Here is a 23,971-nt window from a genome sequence, read left to right on the forward strand (position 1 = left end):
CTTCTGAGTACATATACAGAGAAAACACTATCTCAAAGAGTTATATGCAGCTCATGTTCATTCCAGCACTATTCACAATAGCCAAGATATGGAAAGTCCTGTTTCTCTAATGAAGAAAAAGTAGAGAGCCCACAAAGTTGCACGCACAGCTTTCTTCACTGGGAAGTAAATATCAGGAGTAATACAAATTAGTGAATTGTCTACTTGTGTCCTTTGCCCCTTTCTCCGCTTTTTTGTTCATTTCTTTCTCACTGAAACATAGAAACTACCATAAGGATGTTCCTGTTTAATCACTTGCATTAAAAAGCACTTCTACCTTTATGGGAGTTTTCTAAATTTGGTTTATCAGAGTCCTACTATTGATAGATTTTTTTTTTCTGATTTTGGCACAATCAGCTTTTGAGAGGTTTTTCCTTAGAAATTACCAAAGGAAGGAAGTATAAGAAACGCAAACAAAAGGAGAGAGATTTTGTCTGAGGTTCCAATTCAAAATTGTAAAGAATTACTTCTACCTCAAATTAAATACCAATTAATTGCGATCCCAATCAAGATACTTAGCATGTTTTGTTTTTGTTGTTGTTGTTGTTGTTGTTGTTGTTGTGTAGAACTTGATTAATTAGTCTTAAATTTACCAGAAATAAATTACAAGAGAGGGTTGGAACAAAAAGTAAGAAATATTTTTTTTGTTAAATTCTTTTATTGGTACATTTTAGGTATACAACACAATTACATAAAAAAGTAAGAAATATTTTAAATGCTTTTTTTATTATATGAAAAAGAAATTTTATCCCTGTTTAAAAAATTCTTTTTCTGGGAAATCCCTCACCCTAGGGCACTGAATGAAAATAGAGCAGATATATCTTGCCATTAAGCTTTAAAATCCTAAAAGGAATATTTCTTCTCTTTAACTGAGCTTTGGTTTATCTTGATGACTCTTCTCACTGAGCAAAGACCTGCGTTCCCCTGTCACAGGGAGTGGGCGGGGCGTCTTCTAAAAGCTTGGAAGCTTGCTAAGCTGGCAGTTTGCTGGGAAGGACTGTGTTACAGTCTGCGGAGGCTTCAGCTGAAAAGAAGCTTAGAGGTAAGGGGCTGTCGTCAAAAAGAGTTCTTTTAGGGGATTTCCCGAGGATTTGTTACAAGGTGAGAAGAGAATGCTGTTTTGGAGTAAGGGAAACAGGTGTCTTTTCATGAGTCTCGTTTCTGTGAGGGAATTAATCCCTGGATGTTTTGTATTCATCCAGATACCTCAGTGGGGAAAATGGTGATCCAGTTACTCCTGTCGGGGAAAAATACTTCATGAGGTTTCAAAAGCTAACTATGAAATATGGAATTTTTTTTTAGTCAAAAAGCAGTAATGGCTGGGTTAAATAAAGCTTTCTTATTTTGAAAAAAAAAACTGATACTATAATCCTAAATGAAAAATTGTTAGGAACATTATTTTTATATTACTCTGCGTTTGCTGATTGTGCTTCTAACAAGTCTCTTTGTTTTGATGGAGTTTGGATAATAATCTAAATTATTGTATAATTATGAAGCTACATCTACCCCTGAGAATTAAGAGTTTGTTTATTTGTCAGGGACTACTCAATGTTTTAAATGAATTGCCTTTTTAATGATGTGAAAAAGATGATCTTTATATGTCTATCAAGAGAATGGTATGTTCCTTTTTGTATTATAACAAAAAGTCCATGAGATCATAAAAATGATAGATATTTCTTAATATAATAAAAAAACAAGTATGACTATTAATAAAGGGTTTCTAGTAGTAAAGCATGTCAAGAGACAAAAAGGACTAATTTTTTACTTTCTTCTATAAGTCACTTAGCATCTATATCAACATCAAAATAATTGAAATGAGAATTTAAAATTGTGTTTGGAGGAGCTACCTTTTCCAAAATGGTGTAAACATATATAAACATAAATAGGTGTTCAAATATTCAGGTAAATCACTAATTTCAAGTAATATATTCAAATCTATATATGTGATGAAAGAAAAAATAACAGAATTAGGCTTAAATATAAGTAATGAAAGACTCAGGAGTTGGGGTACTGATAATGTGTTAGATTCTGTGTACTTTTAAGAGTCTTTCAGAAACCTTAATGGAGCTGAAAAGGGAGTCATCTATTTGTTACAGACACTTGAACAGATACACACACACACACACACACACATTCCATTGTCTTTAGCAGAAGCTGGATTTTTTTGTAGATTTAGGAAGCTGGTTACCTGGTTGCTTGTGCTCTTCTAGCAGTTAATATAGGCCACAGTCCAGACACTGGTTCAAGCAAAAGATATTTATCTGTATACGTTCGAGAAAAGATTCAGAAGAGTTGTAAAATCAATTGTAGAATAGTCATATAGGATAGTAACCTACAATATTGAATACTATTTAGCTGTAAAAGGAATGAACTACCTCAAAATGCAAAGATAAGAAAAGATATCCAAGGTATATTCTAAAAATAAGCAAATTGCCAGGTGACTTACATCATACAATGACATCTTTTACAAAAAAGAATGTGTGTACACTATTACATGCAAGAGAAATCTGGAAATATATGTGCTACTTTTAAATTGGAAACATCAGTGGAATTGGAGAGACAGAAAATTTTAACCTTCTACACTTAACATATCTCCATTTTAAAATAGCAAGGCTGAATTATTCTCATTATGAGAAAATGAGGTAAAATTTTGGAAATATGTAAAAATTTTGTAAAATAATTCACAAAATATGGTGTGGAAAATGTTTTTTAATGTGTACAAATGATCAAATATATTATTTGGAGGAAAAATATATAGAGAAAACCATAATATTTCAACCATTATTGAGATTTGTCATTGGAAATTCAAACGTGGGACTGCAAGTATGCATGAAAGATATTATAATTACAAACATTAAAACGAGGATGTTATGACTCTTCAGTTCTTAAGCTGAGAATGAAAAATTCTAAAAGTCTAAGAAGGCTGCTACTGTCTTGATGACTCTAGTTCCCACAGTTCCTCAGTAAGGAATTGAGTGTCCGTAGTTCCGGTTTTGATCACAAGATGGCGCTTGCTATGTTTCATAAATTTTCTCCGGGCGACCATTTTTACACAGTGAACACAGTCATGAAATGTATTTTTGTGTTAGCTGACTTAGAGACAGAGTGTTAGAGTGTGATTGAAAAATCTCTTGAAAAATTGAACATTTAGAACAGAAAAAATTCCAAATGAGGACTGATGTGAGGGATTCACATGCAAAATATTAGGCTGCACAGAATTTGGCTTACAGAAGGTACAAGGCAAATTTTACTTTTCTTCTTTCATTTATCCACTTGGTAATTTTCTTGAGAAAAATGATTTTAACATGAACCAAATAACATAAATAAGTCCCACAAAGCATTTCATATTATAAGGTCATGAAGGAAAATAAACATGACATTTATTATCACAGGTGAGATTTCACCTCATCCCAATTTTTCAGAATGACATGCCTGCTGTCTTGGTGAGGAAATCTCTCTACACTTTAGTTGATTTGATTCCTTGTCTTATTTTTATACAGCCTAGGTTAATATTCAGAAGTCTATGAGACCTGGATAGTCTGCCAGTTATTCCAGTTGAGCACCAGAAAGGCAGTGCAGCCACAGAAGTGCCCAGCAGGATCAAGCCTGTGCTGGAAAAGCAGTTGGAGTTGGATCACAGGGCCAAAACCACTACAATACATGTGACAAGAGGGTAAGGTTTCCCATTTCATGAAACATTTCACATTAAAAACACATTGAAATCTTGAGGTGTAATTAATTTTGCTTCTTTTTTTGGCAGCTATAGCATTTTTTATTAAAAACCATATTTTATTAATAACATGTTCATTTAGGAAATGTTGGTACAATTCAATTGTTCCATGTCCTAGAGCCATAGTTTGTAATTAACAGTCACAATGTCTCATTTTGAGAGTCTCATGTATTAAACCACTATGAAAAAAATCATGCAAGAAGCTATTGAGGTGTCTACCTGAGATTCCAGCCAATTGCCTGTCTCTCACAGTTTTACTTCTATATCTTATAAGTTGCCATAGTAGCCATTCTTTGTCTTCAGTCAAGACAGCTGGACTTCAGGGCTAGATACACAATGATTCACATGACAGAAGCTAAGAATCTTATCATTTTCACATTGAAAAACATGTTGAGATCTTGAAGGATTAATTTATTTTGCTTTCTCCTTTGTAGTTATATCATTTTTTCATTTAAATAATTTTTGGTACTGGAATTCAAGCCCAGAGCCTCGAACTAAGTTGCATCATTTTAAATTTAAGACCACATTTTGAAAATTTGGGGTACAATTCACTTGGGTCCCTCTTCTATAGCCATAATGCTTATAATTAAAACTTGTAGCTTCTCATTTTAAGAATCTCATGTTAAGCCAGTATGAAGAAATAATTCAAAAGGCTATTTATGTAACCACCTGAGGTTCCAGCCACGGCCTGACTGAAATCCTTGACAGCTATGCCAAGTTCTCATCACCACAAACATAGTTACAAAGATTTCTTAAGGGCACATGACCATTCTTAGCTAGACATCCGTATATTCTCTTGAATAATACATGAAATGATATAACACATTTAATGCTTTCGCAGAAACTATCACAAATCTCTGACTCCTAAGGTAATACTCTTACTGAGGTTGTTGATGCAGATCTCCATTTTCTATCCACGTGATCACTTCTGGTTGCCTTGAACAAACGGGGCAGCAATAGCAGCTTAGAAAACATTGATGTGGAGCATTCCTTATGTAACTCAGGCCCGCAAAGCTCAGATTTCTGGGGAACACAAATAATGTTCCTGATACAGTCAAAGACTCTCCCACGCATATTACCCCTTCTTATGCAGAAAAAATAAAGATAACATATCTGGTATGTGTTATCATAGTATTTTCTGGTTTTGTTTTGATCCTCCAAAATATGTTTTATATTTCTGACCCCTTCTGTCTCATTCTATTTTTCTCCTTGTATCTTGTCTCCATTCTCATTGTTAGCCTTTCTTTCTGCTACCAAAGTAAACTTTTTATCTGGTCCCTTTTCTTTTTACTACATTTTAATCTAATCCAGTTATCAATGGTTGAAGCTGCTTTGTGAGACTTCAGAGAGATAAAAGGAGGCTATCTCAGGTGAGAACTATTTACTATCCCTAGGGCCATAAAGTAAGGCTTCTTCAAAAACACTGCTTTTCTAGAAAACTAAGTATCTATAATTTTTTATGATTGTATCATTAAATGTACTTTAATAATTGGTATTTGGACAACCTAAATTAATATCAGAAGTGCACATTACCCACGAGTCTTTGTCAACTATGCTAATATATGGAGATATGACCCAAATAGTTTTCAAAGACTTGAAAGTTTTTTCCACAGACTAAATGCCAGTTTCAAACTCACAACTGTCTGACTTCCTGCCTGCAGGACTCACAAAACTCAAATCCATAAACTTGTCATAATGTCTTCATGACACACTCTTAAAGGCTAGGCACTGGACCCAGCCAACAGAAATCCATGTTTCACAAAACAAAAATCAAAGAACAACAAAAAAATCTTGATGAGTTACAGGATAATTTTGGCCCAGGCTAACCCTGGTTTTATGGGCATCTGAAAAAATGATGGTCCCTTCTAAAGAAGAGTCCCTAATGCAGATAATTTTGTCTTTCTACCAGTTACTTATAGAAAGCACTGTGTCATAGGATAGCTGTTCCTGTAACCTGAATAGCTAGAATATGGCAAGAGATGTGGTTTCCTCTTTTCTGTGATAGGAGATAAGGTTGTGCAAAAATTTTAAAAGTTTTGTTTTTAAGCTTGGCATGACATCTTAAGAGACCTAAACTTTAGAGTCTTCCATCTGCAGAGGAGAACTTTCGGCATTTCCTGGGAAGTAACACCTCAAAGTTAAAGACAATAAAAATCTAAATTTCAGGCTGAATTCCTAATTTTGTGAGATAAAAAGCTCAGCAAAAGAAGATATAAATACAATTTTCGCATATCTAATTGGCAGTTACAGACAACAAATCACAGGGAAAAGGAATAATAGTGGAATGAAATGAGCATTTTGTTGTGTGGAAAATGATTTCCAGTGTCTCTCCAGGAATAGGCATATCTGAAAAGAAAGTTAGTGCCAAGCCCCAGCAAAACACAAAGAGAAAAGAATTGTCATGGGCCAGGAATTTAGCTCAGTGGTGCTGAGCCTGCCTCAAAAGAACTAGGTCCTGAGTTTGATCTCCTGTACCAAAAAAAAAAAAAAAATTTGTCATGACTGTTCTAAAGCCAAGTGAAAATTATCATGCAGATATGGTCAGCACACAAGCAATAGTGTACCATAATTTTAAATTTGCATTGGTATATAAAAGATGGAGACAATTCATGAATAAATATAATAGTTACTGAAGATGGTTGTAGTTAGCTCACCAGTGTGTTCACCAGCAGGGATATGAGATTAAGCCATACTCACTTGGGTTATATTCAGCAGTTTCCTCACATTCCAAAAGTAAATGAAATCATCATTGATTCTACCAAAGAGACAGGATTCCAAGCCCATGAAGATGGGAGTACTTGTGGAGAGAGGGCACATCCTTATGTTTTGGAGTTAAACTGTTGAATATTTTATATGTTGGTCAATTTTATGTTTTATTTTACATGTTTGGGTTTTCAGGAGTTTCCAGAAAAAGTACCTCTCCTCCACTGAACAAATTGATATAAAACAAATGAAGTTGTAGATGGAAGAGAAAATGAGAGCTTTTTAATACAAGGGAAAAGTAAGTTGCAGAGCACTGATTACTGTAAAAATCAAATAATTATAATAAAACCCCAAATGTAAGCAAAGATCTTGCTCACAGGAAGTAAATAGAATTATTCTCCAGAACATTGTGAATTGTCTATTTGTGTTTCCCCCCTTTTACATTGCTATTTATTACTAAGATGTAAGAGCTACTTTAGTGATATTTTTGCGTTGAAAATGGTTCTGTCAAGTTTGTTCTGATTTTAAATGTGGTTTATTGTGATTTTGGCTATAGTTTTCTGTTCAATTTCAGAATATTCAAATACATACCATTTTAAGGATTTTTAGTTGATATTTTATATTTAGAAATGACTGCAATTGGTAGAAGTATGAAACATTCTTAAGGATGAATAAGAAGAGTGAATAAAAAGCATAACATAGCATTTCCCAGGGCCAGAAGAATTAACGTTATAAAAATTAATTCTCCACAAAATAATGTATTAACTCACTACAATCACAAATAAGTACCTATGGGTCTGTTTAATGGAAATTGACAAGCCAGATCTTAAAATCCTTTGTAGAAATTAGGTGCCAGAATAGGGAAATAGGTAATATATATACTGTATGATATATACAGTCTTAACTAGATAATCTTAACCAGGTCTCTATTATATGATAATGGCATTTCTCCTTTTGTTTTGAAAACCACTCACCCTGAAGGCTTGAATAAAAATTAAAGGACAGTGTTGCTGTTCTGCTTTCAAGTGCTTTAAAAATGAATTGCAGTTTAACTTGGCAATTCTTTCCCCTGTAATTGAGGGAAAGGCCCCCTGCTTTCCCCTTCACTGGAGGGGGAGGAGCCTTCTGCCGAACAGCTGGGAAGTAAGCAGTGCCAGGCCAGTCCTCCCGGAGGGGCTGCATTTCACAAGGCTGCAGCTGAGGAGAAGGTTCAAGGTAAAGGCTGTCTTAAAGCTAGTTATTTTCTGAGAATTTCTTCGGGCCGTCTGTGGTGTTAAGCTAAAAAGATGGAGATTGTTGCCCCGGCGAGGGGGAACGGAATATGGTTTTGGTCGAATTGCTGTTACTGGGACAGAATTAATCCTCTGGAATTTTTGTTTCTCCTGACATTTTTAAAGTCCACAGCGTGGGAATAGGTGATCAGATTACAGATTCTAAATTAAGACTTAAGTGAGGCATGCCCTTCATGTTAATTTTTTTCATGGCATTCCATGTTTCTATCCTCGGTACAGCTTTTATTATATTTTGTTTAAACATTATATTCTACCCAAAATAAATGATAGAAAGATGTAAATATGTAAAGAAATTGACACATTCAAACACAAATATAAATGTACATGACCGTGGAAAGGGATTCAGCTATGCTGTTGAATGATAATACTTGTAAATGAAAATAAATATTTACCTTATGAGGGAACTAGACTCCCTGTTCACAATCAGCATCTCCGAGTATTTAGATTCCCTGTTAAAAGCCAGCATTTCCTATTGTTCAAATTACTGGGTTTTTAAAAATCACTTCTAAACTGGATTCAGCATTTTTAGAACTGATCTTTCTATAATATGATCATTTTTAAAATTAGAAGAGGAAAATGATGCTGAAACAGCATACCCATTTTGTTGAAGACACATAAGTGGTCATAGACACACACAGGCATGCTCTCATACTCTCCTTGTCTTTTGCTGATTATTAAAGTTATTCCTGGATCTGATCAACTGGGTAGCCCAGTTGCAGTGTTTCCTACCACCTACATGTGTGCTCCATGCTGCTCACCCTTTCAGATCACAGGTACAGCTGTGGTCAACTAGAACTATGTCTTTCCTATATCATCTAAGTTTAAAAATGAGATCAAAACAGGATTTGGTTTATTTCAATAAGCTGTTTTAAAGGTAATATGTGAAATGATACTTCCAAACAAAGGAATGTTTATTTTTTTGACAAAAATATGAACCTGTAGTAAATTGAAAAGAACTCTTTTAAGCAATATTAGGTGAAAAAAATCAAACTGCACAATGACAAGTAGCATATTATGTCAGTGAAGGAAAAACTATTAGTAAAGTATGTATAACCACATTTTAAAAAAATGAAATGCAACCTGATGGACTTATTTGTGTGGTTGGGGAGAAACGACAGGCTTTACTATCTCTATTTAAAAATAATCTTTTATATATATTTAGTAATTTTCTAACAATCAGAAAAAAAGATTAAGATAAAATGCTGCAAAGTTGGGAGGAAATTATATTTGAATTGATTCATTAAAGGATCACATTGAAAATATTTATTAATATGGAAAAATGTTCAAACTGTGAGGCTGAGTAGGGTAAAAAGGGTGCTTTGAAATGACATACATACATATATATATATATATATATGTTAAGAGAAAATATGGAAAGATATACAGGAAATAATAATTTTGGCTTTCCAAAACTGTGCTTTTATATTGTCTTTCTCATATTTTCAATTCTTAGTAAGCATGCGATTTTTTTATAATCAGACCATTGGCGTTGAAAACATGTGGGCACCATTTTTTCTGTAATGCATAACAAAGCTCTGAGTTTAAGCATGGTGTTTTCTAGAAGCCTGAGAAAGCTGCTGGCTGGCAGGATGAAGTTCCCATCCTTCTCTCACAAGGACATGGTGGTGGCAGTTCTGGTTCTGGTCACAAGATGGCAGTTGCCAGATAGCCTAAATTTTTTCCAGGCAACTATACGAAGTGAACAAACAAAGCAATGAAAACATATTTTGTATTAGCAGACTATGAGACTATGTAGACAGTGACTGAAATTCCACTGAAAAAATTACATATATTTAGAAGACAATGAATGCCCTACCCAAGAACTGATGTGAGGATTCAAACAGAAAACAAGACATGCTGCTGCATTGCGTCTGACCAGTAGTAGGCACAAAGCAATTGTTATTTCCCTTCTGTTTTGTCTCTACTTTGTATTTTTCCTGAGGGAAATGATTTGAGCATGAACTAAATAACATAACTGTGTCTTAGAGACCACTTCATATTATAAGAACATAGGGGAAAATAAACATGACATTTACCTCACAAATGAGATTTCACCTCATTCCTGTGTTTCAGAGTGACATGCCTACTAGACTTTTGTTAGGAAAATTTCTTTACACTTTTGCCATTTTATTGGTTTGATTCCTATCCCTTCTTTTGATAAGTTAATATCAGAGGTACGTAAGACCTGAGCAGTCTACCTGTGATACTATTTGAGCCCCAGGAAAGGCAGCACACCCTCCAAAGTATTCAACAAGGTGAAGGCTCTGCTAGACAAGCAGTTGGAGTGAGAATCAACACAGCTGGATCACAAAGCCAGAGCCACCACAACCTATGTAACAGAGAGTAAGACTCTTAACTATTTCATAAAACATTTTATGTTAAAGTATGTTAAATTGAGAATACAGAGTAGTTTATTTTGTTTCTGGCTTGGTAGCCATAACATTTCACATTTAAAAACACTAGTGTTGGAAAAGAATTACATACAGATGGTCCTCAACTTGAGATGGGTTGACTTAACAGTTTTTCAAATTTATGATAGTACAAAACCATGGGTATTCAGTAAAATCCATCCTTTGATGTAGGATCTTTTCCCAGACTTATGATATGCAGTACAATATCCGGTCTTATTGCTGGGCAGTGGCTGCAAACCACAGCTCCAATCAGCTACAGTGTCATGGAGGAAAAAATAGTCAGTAGTCTACAGTGGAGTGTGTTGTTAGCATTTTTTGAATATTGCTTTGTATTTTTGTATTCTATTATTATGGGGAAACTAATTTCCAACCCTTCGGATGACAGATGTGTCGAGCCTGTGGTCTCACAACATCCAGGAATGAAGTTGCAAACCAAAGAAGGAGGTCAGAATAGTTTTATTAGAATTAAGAAGAAGAATAGCTCCTAGAATTGTAGGAGGGGTCCAAAGTGGGTCACCACTTAGTCTCTTTGTCAAGAGTATTTTATACAGAAAAGTCACAAAGTGGGTCAAATTACAATCAAGCAATAGGATTACAAGTATAGTCACTTAGCTAATATTGATCCAATAGGGAAATAAGGAACTTAGCAAAGGTACATCATGACCATCATTAAAGTTAGCTTATCTATGACTTCTAACTTTAAAATGACCAAGGCATTCTTGGAAAGGGAATGGAATATGAGTTTAGATGTTCTGGTCACCAACCTATGCCTCTGATGCCTATCAGAGCTTATTGGACCAGATGGCACTAATTACAATATAATCTCAAGTTTCTGTTTTTCTCTATGGAGGCTGCCAGGCCTGGCTGTTGGTCTCCATCTTGATGCCTGCCCCTCTTCAGATTCACCTCTAGCTGCAATTTTGATGTGTCTGCATCTTTTGCACTGACTTCCTTGAGGACCTAATCCCTCTCTTCCTATTAATTTTTATCTAACTTAATTATCTACAATATTACCCCTCTGAAGAGGTATCCCTAGTTGCCATTAGGAGACAATGAAAAAAGAGCAAATCTAGCTGCTTTAAGCTGAGAAGGGTTGGTGTAGGGAGGACAGAAACCAGGGATTTTCTCCACAGAGCTAATCTAAACTGTCTTGGATAGAAGTCATGTTGGGATTTAGCAGTTATGGACTCATTTCAGAAGGTTGATCTAGTGGACTCTGGTAAAAGGAGTCTGGTACATTTATCATTGTTTTCATTTATTTGATCATTTGAAGTTTGACAGCCTCTAGGTGAGAATAAACAAATTTTACTAATAGATTAAGCATGCTTGATCTAAACATAAAAACCGAAATGTAAAGTCAGATTTTGAGGAAGGAGCCAGGTCCAGAGCCTGTCTTTAGAGGATTGGAGTAGGGATTGTAACCAGCTGGGTCATAGACCTCCCTGCTTATGGAGGTTATCTACAAGTCAAATACTTCTTTTATTGTTTTAAGATATTTTTTCACCTGATGTGAATTATTTTTCTAAAGACAACAAGTTTTATTTATTAGTACACATGTTTCTCCATTTTTAACCATAAGAAGATTGAGAGCTCTGTGGTTTTAAAGGACAATTTTAGGTAAGGAATTTAAAGACATTTGCTGAGTTTTTATAGCTGCCACTGTGGCTATTTAGCCACATTGAACCATGATAGTGATCAGCAATAGGCAGAGCTAGAGACTGTCATCAGGGGCCAGTGTAGTACAGTGGTACCTTACTTCACAAACTTAATTCTTTCTATGATTCTGGTCTCAGAATTCACTTCATGAACCTGGTTTTGTGAACTCAGGTGCCACTGTAACTGGAGTCCCCTTTTTATATTTAGCCTGTATTACTCTTATTTTTATATGTCCTTTTGGTAATACTTTTTGCTAGGTGTTTAAGATCAAGTTAAAACATAAGACCTGTGTTAATCAAAATTTATATATATAGTTATAGATATAAATACAGATATAAATATACAGTGGTACCTTGGTTCACAAACTTAATTCATTCCACAATCTAGCAAAACTGGCCAGTTTGTGTTCATGCAAAAAGATGGCCACAGTCATGTTCATCATCTGATGCAGAATTTGCAAACAAAACCAAAATTTTGCCAAATGCTTTGTTTGCAAACCAAATTGTTCACAAACAAAAAACAAAAAAGCATTATATATACATACATATATATATATGTATGTATATATATATCTGGTAAGACTTCTTAGGGGTTACTTTTGGGATCATGTACAGAGCCTCTTAGCTCCTGTCAGTATCATCTATCATCTATCATCTGCCAGGATAAGTCATGGTCTTGCTTGACTATATGGCTTCCCATGGAAGATGTTTTCCTCTTTAGAGACTCTCCTTATTAGCATATTGTACATTAGTTGGCTCCTGTCCTCTGGGGTCCAATAATCTCCCTGTTTAGGAGATTGAGTGATTCACCAGAGTTGTAGGATCCTGTAGAGAAGTCCCCTCGTGTCCTGGATCCTTGTTAACCTTGGAGGGCCAAGGTTTAAATATTGGATGTCCGGGCCGGGGATTTAGCTCAGTGGTTCTGCCGCCTGCCTTGCAAGCACAAGGACCCGAGTTCGATCCCTGGTACCAAAAAATAAAAAATAAATATAGGGTGTCCTCTTTGTCCAATTATCTTTGTTAACTTCAGTCTCTAAGTGGTCATATTGTGGTGGGAGCAGTAGGTTTAACTATCATACTGTGCAGTAGGTTTAACTATCATACTCTTATCGTGGGTATCACACTCTTATCTTGGGTATCAAGCACTTTGAAATATAAAGTATCGCCAAAGAACTGCCATTGTTTTTAACAATCATGGTTGTCTTAGAAGTCAAATTTCTGTAAAATAATATAAAACAGTTGTAAAGTTTTACAGAGCAAATTTGAGATCAAAGGCAACAACAGCATTTTAGGGTGACAATCATGAGCCCATTATTATATTAGAACAGTTAGATTTTCTTATTATCTCTAAAATGTATTTAAATTCCTATTTTAAAATAAAATGTCTTTTTTAGTCATTTGCCTTTGTCTCATTATAAAATATTAAATGACATAAACTCTTACCTAAATGTGTTATCTTTTCAATAGAGTGCCACAGGTACAAGAATGTCCTTGTTTATAGATGTATTTTATGCGTTATTAATGTCTAACCTCTAATCATTTGAGTGCCATTGTCTGCACTGCATACTGTTTAGTTACCTCAAATTGTTATAACACAGTTACAAAACAGTCATACAAGCATAAACCTGAAAAGTTATCCACATCATGTGTCTGGTTGTCTCATGTTGGATTGGCATGCACATTTCACCATAAATAGGTGGAAGCCAAGTAAGGGAAATCTAGATTCTTGAGCCTGAAAAAGTTTACCACCATCAATAACTTAGCTTGGCAGTCACTATTATGATAAGATGTTTTTGTAATTTTGCATATTTGAAGGCCTATACACTCGGGAAACACAGACACATTTATTATCCCAAGAGGTTAGCAGTCATTAGTGTCACAGCTTTATAGAAATCTTTGTATATATTTACTTAGTTTTTACTCTTAAGGAAAATTTAGATTCTTTTTTAAAGCTTTTTTGATACATTTTAGATATATATAATGATAATATTCATCATATGGAATTTGGAACCTGTACATGATATATCTTGCTTCTTTTTTTCTCACTCCTTTGCCCTCCCTTCAACCCCTCTTCTCCTCCTTGTTTACAAAAGCTGTTTCCATTTTTTCCTTGTTCCTTCTTTCCTTTCCCCCTCTCTGCATCCTTGTTCCCCTAAAAATTTAGACTCTTTTAACAGGTTTTACTGGGTGCAACTATACTGCAAAAAAATTAAAGATATCTTTAGAGTTCTTATAAATTTAAGAAACAGTGTATATAACCACAAATAGACTTATTATCCAATATACAAGTGTATCTCATTTATACAATAATGAAATACTTATTTAATCAAAGCCAATAAAAGTAGGTCAAGTTTTAAATGGCAGGACCAAATTTAAAGAGATGCCAATTATTGGTAATTTTATATGTCTAAGTTCTATATGTATATTGTATAAAAGAGAACACCTATTAGTTACTTTATATGTATTAAATTGATGCAATCTTGACTTTATCGACTTTAAAGCTTAGACTCACGGAATATCTTATTTTAGATGTATCTCTAGTCTCAGATATATATGTTGTGTCATAGCTTAAGATAATAGTTGCTCATATAACCCAACCATAAACTGATTATTGATAACAACTTACATTTCAACAATTAAATAACCTTTAACTCTTGCAACTTAATTTTTGGTAACCAAAAGTCTAGTAATGGAAAACACAAGAAACTATTTTATTGAAATATAGAAACTTTGTTTTTAAATCTAGTTTTGTAAGTTTAACCAAGAGCACCTTAAGAATATCTCCTTGCTTTAGATAAAGAAAGCTTAACTTTTTAATTATATTCAACTTAAATATATTATAATAATTTATTTAATAATATTTGTAGTGATGTGCCAGAGAATTCACCTATCAGTAGAAAAAAAATGAGCCAATTAGTTCATGTAGTTGCTTTTTCAACCATAGAGGAGAATTTTGTCCAGCAGTTCCCCAAGCCAAAAGGGTCCTCAATTATTTATCGTAACAATTACTTTAAATGACTCATGAGAACCAAATCATAGCAGTTAACACTTTGACAAAGAACAACTCTTAAGTATACATACAATAATAGATATTGTATTTATTTTATTAATTTTTATATTATCTAAATTGGCTAACAACTTGATGGAGATGGGTCACCAACTTGAAAGACATCTTTACTCTTACCAATTTAAATTAGCCTACCAGTAAGCCATATTAATAACAAACATTTGGGCTAATATTATGAGTGCCTATTTATCTACATGCCAACTAAAATAGAATATATACCTGAAAATTGATAAATAGAAACATACACATTAACATAATCATATATAACCTTCATGTAATCAAACTTTAAGGTCTTTATTTGTATGTCCTATGTAAGCCTGGAGCCTACCAGCCCTCATCTAGTAATGTGTCAAATGAGTTTGCTCACCCTGAAAAGTTATAGAACTAATTTTCTATGGAAAGCCCAAAATGAGCCAGAAGTTTATAAGGGCAAAAATAAAAGGAAAAATAAAATTAATATGAGCTCAAAAAATCTTTAATGAAGCAAGTGTAGGTACTTTAACCAGTTATTAACACAAATTAAACAGGCAAAAGGGCAAAAATCACAAAATACACAAAACAGTTACTTTTAAATCATAGTGCACTCCTAAATGTATGGACCAAATTGAATTACAATAACCCTTTTATAGTTTTAGATTTGTAACTACAAATAGACTAGTTGGTTAGAGCTTTTCCTATGGGTCATCAATTAGTGCTTTTTAGGTGAATCATAACAGAGATTTCATGTAATAAATTAACGTCAGTAAGTATAGAAAGGAAAAAAGAAGACACCTTTTACACTCCTGAAAGCAAGAACTATTTTAAGAAAAGTTAGGCAGTAACTGTCACCACAGTACAGGCTCCTTAGGGCACTCTGTATTAGAGTTACTATACTAAACTGTTTCTCTGATAGCCACAGCTGTTTATGCAAATATGTCCTCCAAAGGGACAAACTGTTAGTTACAATGCTGTAAATTTTCTTTGACAACATTTTTTTGAGGGAGTGCTCAGGCAAGGTATGGGTGTAGAAAAAGACTAGGTGACATTTTTTCCTGAGGTTCAAAGGACTATTAAGTAGGAATTCCAAAGTGTGGGGTAAGTTGAAGGCCTGTCACAGAGCCAACCAACTGTGCTGAAGGTGTCTGCCTAAAGCAGTGCTTTTCCATTTTGGAAAGAAAAATAAGAAATAGGAGGCATCCCTGCCCAACCTTGCTTGTTCTGTCCCTTTACCTAAAGTCCCTCAGATCTCACCCCATCCAGTGCCAGTGGTGGCAAGCTGGAGGTGCTTGAGAAAGTGGCCAGTTTTGGACTGTCCACTCCTACCGGCATGGGCACACCTTCCTCATGATCTTGTGATGCCTTGCCCCATACTAGCTGTTAGGCTTTTTCTTTTATAGCCCTCAGCATATCACTGAGTATAGAACTCAGTTACCAGCGTGGCGACATGTTCTGGAGAGAAATCATGAGAGAGGAAGTCCTCTGGAGACTAAGGACTGTAACTATCAGGTTCTTTAATATCTGTTTTGTTTAAAGATGTTATCAAGCCCATAAAGGTTCCCAAAACTGCTTTATTTTATTAAAATAATCACTTGTACTGGGATGGCTCTACCTTAAAACCAGTCAGGCTGGGCTGGGGATTTAGCTCAGTGGTGCCTCGCCTGCCTCGAAAACGCAAGGTCCTGAGTTTGATCCCCAGTGCCTAGGAAAAAAAAAACACCAGTCAGGCTGCCCTGTCCAAGGGGCATTCCTGAGGCAAAGGGGAAGACCAGAAGGAAATGGAGATGTTTCTCAGCTCTTGGCCTTATCCTAAGGGCAGAAAGAAAAATAAATTGAAACTAAAACTTTCTCATTCATTTGCTGAGAGTTTGAGGCTCTATCTAGACCAGTTTTTAAGGATACAGCCCAGGGGTAAATCAGAGGGCATAGGAAATGCAAGGTGTGAGTCATATGGAGAAGTTTTATTCACCCACAAGAGTCCTAGATATGTGCATCCTGTGGAGAACCCTTCAAACAGAGTGTTTTTTTCAACCTGTGAAAGTGAAGGTCAACTTCTCTCTGGAGTCATACAACAACTAGTGAGGGACAGTCCCAAGCCAGACACTGAAGAGTCATAATTGGCTGTCTCCAAGGCAGGGTGGCAGAGGGGCAAAAGTTCTTGTCGAAGGCTGGGGATTTAGCTCAGTGGTTTCGCCGCCTGCTGCTCAAGCGCAAGGACCCGAGTTTGATCTCCAGTACCAAAAAAAAAGTCCTTGTGGGTAGAAGACAACAAAAGGCAAAAGCAACAAGGGACCTTAACAGTGTTTTTCTGCCCCTTTTATCTTATTCAGACTACTTAGGGCAGGTAACACGCCCTTAATCCTAGTGCCCTCAGGCCTAGCCCCATTTTGTATCAATCACACACTCTAGATCCAGCCATCTCTGAAAAAGCATGAGGATTTAGGGGGACATCTAAACACAAGCCATAAAAAGAACACATTAATTTCATTTTCAACAATGATATTTTCAGCTTATGATGACTTTACTGGGGCATAACCCCAAGTCAAAGCGCATGTACATGCTAAACCCTTATAATTAAAATAAGCAAATTACCATGATAATGGCTGCTTTTAGAGGACTAGCATATCCTAGCTAACTACCTGACTCTCAAGAAATCCTTGAAAGCAATCCTGACAGTAGGTGGTCACAGAAGTGATTCTGAGTCTCTGATACCTAAACTCATCTTCTTAAGTGAAATTATTGTCTTCTTGTCTGGTCTGCTCTCGGAGACACATCCCTGTGTCTGTCTGCCTGCCTTGTGTAGAAAGAGCAGCAGGTGCAGCTTGGAGAAGTTAAAGGGGAATATATTCCCCTAGAATAACGCCGTAGCTCTCCTTCCCCATTTCTGACCAACCCTTAACACACACACACACACACACACACACACACACACACATTAATTTTATGTGTTAGCTATAATTAATAAAGGCTAAATCCTGGGACATTATAAAACTCTTTTTTGAATTTTAAACATTTTCTCCAACCACAATATATCTCATGGTCTGGTGCCAAGAATGGAGGTCCTCCAAAGAAACAGCAGGGATTTTTCCTTCTTCTTTGCCTTTTTATTCTACTCTGGCTATGTGCCTTTTGGTTTGTGCCACCCACACCCAGGTTGGATCTTCCCTCTTCAGCAAATCCATTCAGTCACAGCCAGAACTATGCTAAACCAATCAGCTGCATGTTTCTTGCTTGACTTGACAAAACAGTTAAGTATCACAGTCATTGGCTTTGATTAGCAGCATTTTGTTAAGGATTTCTGTTTCTGTATTTATGTGAGACAGCAGTCTCAAGTTTTCTGTACTTGTTATGTGGGTTGTTTTTTTTCTGGTTTTGGACTCAGGTTAATGATGGCTTTATAAAATATTTTGGAGATTATTTTTTGGCATTTGCATAGATAATATATTTTTTTAATGTAGCCTAGAGTTCCAGAGGATTTTCCCCCGTCACACTCCATTCTAAGTTTTCAGCAGTCCTTTCATGCCTCTGCCACCAAAACAGTCTGTCTTCATGCTCTTGTTCATCTCACAGCACTTGGCTGCTTTAGTGTCAGTTGCCATGTTTCTGGCAAGGAAGGGAGTGTGGTCTGTTGTCCTATCTAGCTAGCTTCTAAGAAGGCCTTTGCACCTGCACTTTGAGGGTTGAGGCATTATTGGCATTCTTTCCTCTCCCCATGGCAGCTCACTTCTGATTAGTATCTTTTGTGGGAGATAATTTCTTTCTCAGCAATAGCTGGCTATTGGTTTTATTCATGTGAGATCCTGAGTCCAAAAGGGTTTTCAGTCCTTTCTCAAGCAGTAGAGAATTTTTCTCTCTCTTTCTCCCCCAGCAGCGGGTGTGTTTGCCTTTGTCCTGGGGAATAGGAGAGTTTCCTGTCTCTCCCTCCCCAGGCAGATGAGTAATCCTGCTACTCTGCCCTCAGAAGGACCCAATTTTTGACTGGGTTTTGGAAGAGATGATGTGCTACTTCTCTCCTAGTGGCTAAACACCTTTGCTCTCCATTATAGAAGGTTTGGATGTAAGAGTATGGGTTATATGTTTGTATCTCTACAACAACTGATTGCCTCTTGCATACTGAATGAGTGATACGGGCTCTTTTAGATCTCATGTTTTGTCCCTACTCTTTATTTGTGAGCTTCTGATTGAGGACTATGAAAAAGAAGTTGAAAGTAAGTGTCTGAGGCTCCAGGTATTCCAAACTGACACATTAGACCATGATTTACCTTTAAGAATTCACCAAACTTTCAGGTGATTTCTTTTTACCTGCTTGTATAGCACCCAGTTCTGTCTCCATGCTTTGGCAAAGATGAAACAGTGCATATGTCCTGTGTCTCTTTGAAGGGTCTGGTTGCTCTTTGTTACTCAGTTTTAAATACATTCTCTTGATGGGCAGAAGGAAAGTTATGTTTTTTTGGTTATCTAAATAATTTTTCTTTATTAAATTATGGTTTACATTTTCTTATGTTTGTTTATGTCCAAAATGGAAAACGGATTGGTGATTTTTAATAATGTATATATGTTACTTTTCTTGTTTTTATTAAATGTTTTAGGCAGAAACAGATGGTTTCCAAACAACATTTATAAAGGATTTTGTATAATGGTTATTGCATTTTTCTATTTAAACTTTTATTCTTTGAATCATTATACATGTTTAACTCACACTTTAAATATTATACAATACACTTGAACTGTTTGGCATGCAGTTCTCTGGATTTTAACATATGTTTAGACTGATACAATATACAACACTCAGAAGACAGAAAAGCTCTATCACCCTCACAACTACCTTGTTCTATTCTTTATAGCTACTACCCACACCTGTAGTACCTCTAAACGATGATATTTCCATATTACTATATTTTTATCATTTAAAAAATGTCATATAAATGCAATCATGCAGTATTATGGAGTACACACTCTAGGTGACCCACTCTCTTGTATAATCTCCTCTACTTGAGTGTGGGCAGAAACTATGCCTTATTTCTAATTAATAAAATTTGGCAAAGGTGATGGGATTTCATTCAATATCATGATTGTAGTACCATGCTATATTAGAGGCTTAACCCACTGGATAGAGAAATAGGAGACAATGAGGACGAGAAGGATGGGGGCTTGTTAGATCCAGAATCAAGTACATCATTCTCTTTTAAGTTCCAATGACTCCAAGCACATAACTATTTCAGATTCATTAGTTCATTTACCCATTCTTCCTGGACACATTTACAGATAATTTTTCACTTACAGTAAGATAGATACAATGTGTCTTATAGATTAAGTACATAGAGTCAGAGTGCCTGGATTCAAATATCATGTGCCATGTATTCTCTGGACATCCATGTAAAGTTTGTTAATCTATCTAATGCTTTTTCTACAAAATGAAAATACTCATAATACCCATTGTTTTAGTCTGTTTGTGCTGCTATAACAGAACATTTGAGCATTGCTAATTTATAAATAATAGACATTTATTTGACTCCATGGTTTTGGAAGCTGCATAGCCCAAGATGGAGCAGCCTTATCTGATGAGAGCCATCTTGCTGTGTCATCACATAGCAGAAAGTATCAGGCAATGAGAAAGCACATCACATAGAGGGAAAAGGAACCACTCTTATCCTTTTATCAGGATCCCACTCCCACAATGATTAACTCACTCCAGCAATAATGTCATTAGTCTATGCATGAGGGGAGAGTCCCCATGACCAAATCACCTCTGAAAAGTCCCACCTCTCAACACAGTTGCATTGGAAATTAAGTTTCCGACACATGACATTTGGGAAATGCATCCAAACTATATTATTACTCTAAAATGATTTCATATGAATCAAGGATATTATATATATCGTACTTCACAAGGGCCTGGTACATAAAACACTTTTGACTTCTCATCATTATCTTCATTATTAATATTACTGTTGTTATACAGAATGATTTAAGGGCTTTGTATCTGTGAAATAACCATCTGATTATTAAATGACATAATATGTAAAGTATAAGAATAGTGCCTTATATATAAAAACTTTTGTAGGTATTATACATTATATATATATATATATATATATATAACATTAACTATCTTCATTACAATAATGTTGGTCATAATTCTTGTCCACTTCCTTCTACAAAACAGTGAAATAAAAAATACCCATGGAATTGATCTTTTCTTTTGAATTTAGTTTGGAAAATGATGAAGTAGTACAATATTTCCTAATTTACAGTATATGCAATATGGAAAATAGACAAACACAAAAAAGTGTAACTAATTGTTAAATGTAATGATAGTACTTCATGTGCATTTGGGTTTTTCCCAAAGTATGAAATGAGGAAACAAAATAAAAAATATTATATCATAAAACATATAATCAAATAAATCTCTTTTAAATAAAAGCCATATATATGCTGCCTTGATAATCTTCTTAAAATTATATAGTAATACCTGGAAGCTTTGAAAGGATTCATTTTATAATGAAAATTATTTAATTTTCTTGGTTATTATAAGATCAACTATTGTGTGCTACGCTATCAGAGAGACTAGAAAACACAATGATATACTTTAGATAGAAGTTCATTGTTTCACTAAGTTAAGGAGATTGGTCCACTTTGATATTAGTTCATGGCGTGGAGAGAGACTTGGCTCTAGTTTTAGTCTTCGGCATGTGGAAAGCTAGTTTTTCCAGCACCATTTATTAAAGAGGCTATCTTTCTTCCAGTGAATGTGTTTGGCCCCTTTGTCGAAGATAAGGTGGCTGAGTTTGTTTGGAGTTGTTTCTGCATCTTGTAATCTGTTTCATGGATCCTTGAGTCTGTTTTTGGTTTGTTTGTTTGTTTGTTTCACCAGAACCATGCCGGGGTTTTTGTTTTGTTTTGTTTTTTGTTTTTTAATCACAGTAGCTTTGTAGTATAATTTTGAGTCAGGGATTGGAATGAGTTGATTGCCTTATTCAGAAACTCATAATTATTTTTCCCTAGTGAGTTGCATCCTTTTTCTAAGTCACACCTTGATTCAGAAAGGCTGCACAAACTGTATCGATTCTGGTTAATTTCAAGGAAGCAAAAATAGGAATGTACAACAAACTCCAAGCTGTCTGTTTATCCTCTTTTGGTGGTACTTTCTCTAGAACCTTCACTTTAATTTCTGTTTGCATTCTTTAGCTAGAATGCATGACTTTCAGATGGCCATGTCATGGCTTTGGCTGGCAGTAAGGGAGTTGGGGAAAAATAATATTTTAGGAGCTCACACTGCCACCACAAATATAAATAGGGTTCTGCTATAATGAAGAAGAATGCAAGGAGTAGACATTAGGTGGGCAGTAGAAGACTCTTCAATTTGTTATAAATGTGATACATGGTTGTAGAAAAGCATTAAACAAATAACAGAAGCATATATAAAATTAAAAGAGATAACTTCCTATGCCAGAGAGAATGCTGTGTTCACCAATCTCTGTTTCATTTTCTTCCTGGGGTGAGGGGTCACAGGGAGAATACATTCTCCAGCCTTTATGACAGGTAGGGCTCCACACTTGGGTTCTGGCTAATAGACTATAGTCAGCAGTGTTGTTTGCCATATATGGTTCTTCAAACCATAAACACGACTTTCCAGTTTCCCTCTTTAGAGTGCTAGCCACATGCAAGGAATGTAATAAAGGACTTCAAGGCCCAAAAAGATAGAGTCATAGAATACAAAAAGATTGGGCCCCTTAAAGACCTCTTGGAACAGAGAACCCCTCCCTTTCTGACCGCTTGATGATCTACATTAAACTTTGATATTAGCAAAGTAAACTTTGTGGGGATTAAACCTCCAAGATTTAAGAGTTGTTTATAGCACAAACATTATATACTCTAATTATTAGAACCATCACTAATATGCCAGCATAGAAATAATCTTCATTAATATATTGGCACTTGTAATTCTAATATTAATGCTCATAGAAATGTGAATTTTGAAACTAATTATATATATATAAGATTACATGTTATATGATACAAATGCCAAATAAAACACTTATTTCCACAAATAATCAATAATCATACGCAAAATTGATTTTCTAATTTAAAACCAGAAATCTAAATTTAAATTTAATACAGGACAATTTTGAAGAGAATGCATAAAATATCTTTCAGACATAAAAAGATATTTAAATTTTAAAAATTATTTCTGCCCACATTGACTGTCCAATTGAAAACAACAAAATAAAAGAAGGCTTTGTCAGTTATTAGTGATGATATATGAAGTTGGTGCTTTCTTCACAAAGCAATGATTTTTAGCCTCTAGTCAGAAATAAAATTGTACGTGAAGAAATCTCTTAAACTTTCCCGAAGGATCTAAACAACTCAGTAAAAGGAGAGACACTATGGTCTGGAAATGGAAAAAAAGAATTGTATTGAAGCCAGATCTACCTAAATAATGTACAGTCCCAATCAGTTTCCTTATAGAAGTCTATTTTAACGGAGCTTGACAAGCTGGATTTTAAATTCACCTGTAGATGTACCAGGCCAAAGAAGGCAAGAAAAAACATATTAGGAATATTTTAACAATGGTTTTTAAATGATAAAGTGATTTGCTACTTTTTTCTTCAAGAAATCACTCACCTTAAGGGTGTGAATGGAAATTAAAGAGACACTTGTTGCCATTTCACTTTAAAGTTACTTATAAAGGAACATCTTCCCACATAAACATTTAAGCGATCTCTCTTCGCAATTTTCCCTGCTGTAATCCAGGGAGGGGCCTTCTGCTCTGCATCACAGCCAGGGGCGGAGCCTTCTCCGCAGCTTGGGAGTGAGCTGCGCCTGGCCAGTCTTGGGGGAGGAGCTGCATTTTACCAGGCTGCAGCTGACAAGAAGCGTCAAGGTAATGGCTGTCTTAAATTTAGTTATTTTCTAGTGACTTGAGGGGGTCCTAGGATAAAGATGAGAAAAATAGGGAAGGCAGTCTCGGAGTAGCAGGAAAGGTGTGTAATTTTGAGAGAATTGCTGGCATTTTGAAGGAGTTAATCCTCGGGAATTTTCACATTTCCCAGTGCTTTATAAATCCACAGTGAGAGAAGGGGTGATCAAATTACAGC

At 35.3% G+C, this 23,971-nt stretch overlaps 1 protein-coding gene across 3 annotated transcripts in view; it reads left to right on the plus strand.

Annotated features, from left to right (window-relative positions):
* The first annotated feature begins 971 nt into the window (after positions 1-971).
* Pwwp3b (PWWP domain containing 3B) overlaps positions 972-23,971 on the plus strand; it is a 30,246-nt gene continuing 7,246 nt past the window's right edge. Inside the window, exons 1-2 of one of the 3 annotated variants that reach the window (XM_004861473.4) lie at positions 972-1,081; positions 3,540-3,712. The gene's annotated coding sequence lies outside the window, so the exon portion shown is untranslated. Of the gene's footprint in view, positions 1,141-3,539; positions 3,713-23,616; positions 23,758-23,971 lie in introns of those variants that run through there. The other 2 variants (XM_087196711.1, XM_013078334.3) reach the window with 2 other exon arrangements.

Source organism: Heterocephalus glaber, unplaced genomic scaffold (assembly GCF_053883595.1).
Source record: "Heterocephalus glaber isolate CG9 unplaced genomic scaffold, H.glaber_assembly_v1.0 deba00001613, whole genome shotgun sequence".
Taxonomy (NCBI): Eukaryota; Metazoa; Chordata; class Mammalia; order Rodentia; family Bathyergidae; genus Heterocephalus; species Heterocephalus glaber.